The following is a 6,383-nucleotide window of genomic DNA, read 5'->3' on the forward strand; positions in this document are numbered from 1 at the left end:
CGTACCGGTTTGATGTGTGAATATACCGGTGATGTAAAAGACCCCCAACGCCATATCGATATTCAGATGACTGATGAAGAGGTCACTGAAAGCGTGAAGAAAATTCTGAATGAATCGGAATCAGTCTGTAGTCAAACCGGCTTGCTCCCCTTCTACACTCAGAACAAACCGCCTGCTGTAAGCACTATACTTCTTCATTGCTGATATCTTTAATGTGCTCAACTTGTAATCCTTCTTCTGGGTATGTATGTATAGGGTGATGATCCCTTCTGGAAACGGAAATTTGTAGAGAAAGCAGCAAAGCCAACTGGGGATAAAGCGGTCAAACCATCTCGCCCAAAACCAAAGTCGTCAAACGGACGTCAAAACGGAAAATGGCTGACCAGATTACCATGGAACTTGATGACGATGCTGATGATCCGGAAGTTGAGGTAGAACTTGACTCACTTGGCTCCCTTTTCATGCATCTCATTAACAATGATCTTCCTCAGGAGGACGTAGAAGGCAGCCAAGCTGATGATGTAGAGGTAATTACCTTTTCCTCTGGTTCAGACTCTAAGACAACACAAAAAAACCCGTCAAGTAGTCCAGAAAGTAAGCTTTTATCATCCTCTTGATCACTTGGATCCAACATTTATTTTGAAGACTCAGCAGCATGAAGCTCGCCGGACAACCCGGCACAGTGGCAAACAGGTCACTTCAGCCGGTTTACCTGACACCCCGGTTCGGAAGCGCCGGTATGAGGTCTCTCCTACTCCTGACAATTCTTACCCCAAGGCAAGTTATTTCAGACAACCTCTTAATCTGTCCGAATCAAATTATCAGGTGACACCTCCCTCATCATCTGGCGAGTCGACAGCAACTCAGCTCCCACCTTTAAAAACTGTGGCCGGGTAAGCTGTAAAACCTTTTGTTTCAATGCGTCACAAATCTTAAATAAGATGTTAACCCTCTTTTTATTTTGTTTGTAGGGCCAAAGTGGGACCCAGCAAGAAAGCTTGGGTCACCAATCCGCCCGAAGACCCGGCCACTTTTGAAGAAGAACCAAGAGGTGAACCGGAACAAACTTGTGAACCGGAGGACCCTCATCCTGAAGCCGCCTCTGATGAACCGCCCCTTCAAGGCCAAAACACTGACGAACCAACAGACGCTGAGCCTGCCACGCCTGACACTGAACCGGCAGAGCCAAACCGGGCTAGTCCGGTGAGAGATGTTGAGATTCCGTTATCACCAGCGAAAAACACTGAAGGCCAAGGAGATGACGTTATCATTACTAGAATGGGCCACGGCTCTCCTGGCCATCTCGTAGTCTTAGCTCAACATAGTGCCAAAGAAGAGCGGGTTGCTAGGGAAAAAGGCAAATGGAGTAGCGATTTCTCAAGTTATGCTCATCTCAACATTGAAGAGCTTCACTTTGGCTTCTTGAACCGTCTGCACTCAAACCGGGACTATGAAGCTGGTTTGGTGAATTTGATGAAGGAGCGATATGAGGTATTTTCATCTCCCTTTTTTTGTTGATTCATAGTTGAAATACTAGCCCAAGTAGCCTCCAAGGGCTGTTTTATGATGTTAATCATAAACCGGGTCTTTGTAGCACTTCAAGTTTCTCTTCACTGATTCTCAAAATGCCAGGTCACTAATAAGAACCAAGACTCATCCTTTAATAATTAGATAACTTTCCGCAGCATAACCCCCAAAGGCCGGTTTAACTTGGCAAGTTAATCCGGGTTTTAATCCATGCATCCATTTTTAAGCAGACGTACATTAGCCCCCAAGTGTCAAGGATAATGCTTGCATTGTTCTAGAGACTTGTATAAAATGTAGTAATTTAGAGCAAGTAGGCATTAGCCCCCAAGTATGAAGTGCATAACTTGTTATACGCTTTGTACTTTAGTACATATATATATATATATCCTATTGTTTGACATATCTTCAATGTTGTAGACTGAACTGAGGAATAGAGATGCCCGAAACGCTGACTTGCAAGAGAATGTGAAGTCACAAGAGGCAGAAGCTGAAAAAGCCAAAGAGGAGCTGACCAAAGCCGTGGCCGCAATGGAAAAGCTGAAAGAATCTTTCAACAAAGACCGTACTGACTGGGAAATCAAAAAATCTGGTTTAACAAAAAGAGTTGAAGACGCCGAGGTAGCCTTGAAACCAGTTGTAGATTAACTAGCTGGCTTGAAACGGCAAATCAACGCTATGACTTCTGCTATCTTTGGTAAGTATCTCCTTATGTGTTTTGTGCAATTCATGGTACCTTATCATTGATTAGAATGCCGACGTTAAACCATGACAGACACTCGCAACGCTCATCTCGGCACCGATATGCGAATGAAGCTTAAAGCGGCAAATACTTTGATTGAACAGCTGTACTCTGGGTCGTAGCAGGCTATTTGCATAGCGGCGTATAATAACCCAGCGCCAACGCTAATAAAGGAAACTCTTGAGAAGATGGCCATGTTACCAGCCCGGATTGCTGAATTGAAGAAAGCAGCCGCAAGAGTAGGCGCATTAACTACACTAATCAGAACGAAGGCATGGATCCCTGACCTTGAAGCGGAGGACATTATCAAAGGATACCCAGGTGTCAAGGAAGATGGTTCAGACTTTGACAATGATGATCTCCGCAGGCTCGCTAAGGAAATGCGGCCAGTAGCCAGCAAACTAGCAGAGGACACAAACTTGTCTCATTTCCAACCGGCTTATGACGCTAAAGGAAAGAGACAGTCTGTCGAAATCCATGAAGTTGAAGAACGCGTACCTCCAATTCGTAAGCATACCTACGCTCCTGATATTAACCCTTCCAGCCTTATCCATGAAGAGGCTGTGTTTCAAGCGTTAACTGGAATCGATTGGTCAACGGTTGATTTCCAGCGTCTGGGGAGGGATGAAGAAGAAGTGGTCGCACCAACTGAACCTCAACCATCAAACCGTCCAGACAAAGAGTCTTAAATCGGCCGCCGGTTTACCAGCTATGATATGCCAATGTTTAAAAACAAATATTCATTCAGAGCCGTTTGAAAGCTTCATGTAATAGGATAGCAGAAAACTCCTTTCATCTGGCATACCATCGAGTATGTTTTGTGATACTTTGATGATCGGAAGACTGCTCTACCTTTTGGGATTGATTTATCCTTTACACTGGAAAAGTTTTGTTCCTGAATACAAAAAAGACTGGCCAAGTGTCCTAGTGGTTTACCACTGGACGGGTTATGATGCTCAAGAAATATACAATACATAAATGAATGATCAAAGTTTGTATAAATGTAATATGTGCGACATACCTCCTTGGTTGACCAACTGCTTGTTTGGTAAAGGTGTTAACACCAACCCGGAGTATTAATAACTCCATCCATATATTATCGGATTATGATAATAAACCGTACCGGGATGTAACAATCACCGGGTTTTCTTTATAGCACTGGCGATTTAGTCAAACCAGACCGGGGCAACAAACACCGGTTTATAACTGATCATGTACTGACAACTTGTAGTTGAAAGACAAGCCGGGTCATAGACACCGGTTTATCATAAAATATTATGAATCTTATAAAGCGACAAATCTTAACAAATAAGAGTCAAAAAAGAAATACGCAAGGCTTTTTACGAGCTGCCAGGCTCCAAATCGAGGCTTTTCATGGGCTGCCAGGCCTGTGAGTTAAACCATTTAACAAAGCCTTTTAAGATGGGCCTCCAATTAACCAATCGTCACTTTGACAAGTTCATGGTCTGGAAAAGATTGACTTGTCAAACATTCGGCGGGTCATACCAGGATTACCTGGACAGGAGTGGCTTACTTGATGAAGGCAGGTGAACCCGGGGTTTTAGGTGAATACACCAGGCTTCCAAGCCATGGCTTGATAGCCAATAACAAGGGTCATTTCAAACTCTCTGTTGCTTTGCAAAAAGAGCCCCCAAGTAACTTTGTGAGCTGTGCTTAGTGGGTGCCCATGTTTGAGTTTGTGCTTTGTGCAACACTCTCTTTGGCCCCACATATTTTCCTTTGTGGCTTAAATGCCTATCAAGAGATGTAGCTATGGTGTGATAACAACCAAGCCCCCTAGTGATATCCCTTCGTGGTTTCAAACCAATCCAGAGGTGTAGCTATGGTTCAAATATGACCAAGCCCCCTAGTGATTTTCTTTATATCCGTGTGGCTGCTGAGACCGGATTAAAAAACTCTGCTTTGTCAGTAGACTCTTGTAAGCACACACATGATGTAAAAAGAACAGATGCCCCGCTTTAATGGAGGCTACGGTTTATATAATATATACATCTTCATAAATATGTACATATGAAGAGCCTATGGCTCAAGTATAGTAAGGCCGAAGAAGAGCTATGTTCCATGGCCGCTTGGTCTCCTCCTCAGATTTACGTGAGTCCTTGTGCTCTCGAACATCAATGAGGTAGTATGACCCGTTGTGCAGATTCTTGCTGACCACAAAGGGTCCTTCCCAAGGTGGGGATAACTTGTGCATATCAGTCTGATCCTGGATGAGCCGGAGCACCAAATCGCCTTCTTGAAAGGTTCTGGTCTTAACCCAGCGGTTGTGATAATGTCGGAGATCTTGTTGATAAATCGCCGAACGTGCTGCTGCAAGATCACGCTCTTCGTCCAACAGGTCCAGGGAATCTTAATGTGCCTTCTTGTTATCAGCTTCAACGTAAGCTGTCACACGGGGCGAGTCATGACGGATGTCACTAGGAAGAACTACCTCCGCTCCATAAACCATGAAGAAAGGTGTGTAACCCGTTGATCTATTAGGTGTGGTGTTGATACTCCATAACACAGAAGGCAATTCCTCCACCCAACAACCCGGTGTCCGCTTCAAAGGAACCATAAGCCGGGGTTTAATACCTCTCAAAATTTCTTGATTTGCACTTTCTGCTTGACCATTAGACTGGGGGTGAGCCACTGATGCTATATCGAGCCGGATGTGCTCACGTTGGCAAAATTTCTCCATCTCCCCCTTTGACAGATTAGTACCATTATCAGTTACAATACTGTGTGGAAAACCAAACCGGAATATCACCTTTTTGATGAATTTAACCGCCGTGGCCACATCACACTTACTGCTAGTTCTGCCGCCACCCATTTGGTAAATTTATCAACTACCACTAACAGGTGGGTATTTTTGTCCTTGGATCGCCTGAAGGTTCCAACCATATCAAGCCCCTAAGTCGCAAACGGCCAAGTTATTGGAATCATCCTCAACTCTTGAGCCGGAATGTGCGCACGGCGGGCGAATTTTTGACGGCCGTCACATATCTTGACTAAATCCTCCACATCAGCATGCGCTGTCAACCAGTAAAAACCGTGGCGAAAAGCTTTAGTGACCAAAGACTTTGAACCGGCGTGGTGACCGGAATCCCCTTCATGGATTTCTCGCAAAATCTCACAACCCTCTTGAGGAGAAACACAATGCTGAATTGCTCCTGAAACGCTGTAATGATGTAACTCCCCGTTGAGTATGGTCATGGATTTGGAACGCTGGATTATCTGTTGAGCCAAAGTTTCATCGTCTGGTAACTCACCCCGGTTCATGTAAGCTAGATATGGGATTTTCCAATCCGGTATGACATGCAAAGCTGCCACCAATTGACCCTCCGGATCAGGAATAGCCAACTCTTCTTCTGTCGGTACCTTGACTGACGGATTATGCAATACGTCAAGAAAGACATTTGGCGAAACCGGTTTACGCTGAGAACCAAGACGACTTAAAGAGTCCGCCGCTTCATTCTTTCGCCGGTCTATATGGTCCACCTGATAACCTTTGAAGTGACCAGCCACTATGTCCACCTCTCGCCGATATGCAGCCATGAGTGGGTCTTTAGAATCCCAACTGCTAGACACCTATTGAGCCACCAGATCTGAATCCCCGAAGAACTTAACCCGGCTTAAGTTCATCTCCTTAGCCATCCGAAGAACATGGAGTAAAGCCTCATATTCAGCTGCATTGTTAGTACAAGGGAACATTAAACAGAGGACATAACAAAACTTGTCACCTCGTGGGGAAGTTAGTATGACTCCAGCCCCCGAGCCCTCCAATTGTCTGGACCCATCAAAATGAATAGTCCAATACATATTATCCGGTTTTTCTTCTGGTGCCTGTAACTCCATCCAATCATTGATGAAGTCCACGAGTGCCTCGGATTTTATCGCTGTGCGGGGTATATATTTGAGCCCATGAGGTCCAAGCTCAATAGCCCACTTGGCAATCCGGCCAGTTGCTTCTCTGTTTTGAATGATATCTCCCAGAGGGGCTGAACTGACCACTGTGATGGGGTGGCCCTAAAAATAGTGTTTAAGTTTCCGGCTTGCCATAAACACTCCATACACCAGCTTCTGCCAATGTGGATACCTCTGCTTTGACTCAATG

The sequence above is a fragment of the Triticum dicoccoides genome, chromosome 7A (assembly GCF_002162155.2).
Source record: "Triticum dicoccoides isolate Atlit2015 ecotype Zavitan chromosome 7A, WEW_v2.0, whole genome shotgun sequence".
Taxonomy (NCBI): Eukaryota; Viridiplantae; Streptophyta; class Magnoliopsida; order Poales; family Poaceae; genus Triticum; species Triticum dicoccoides.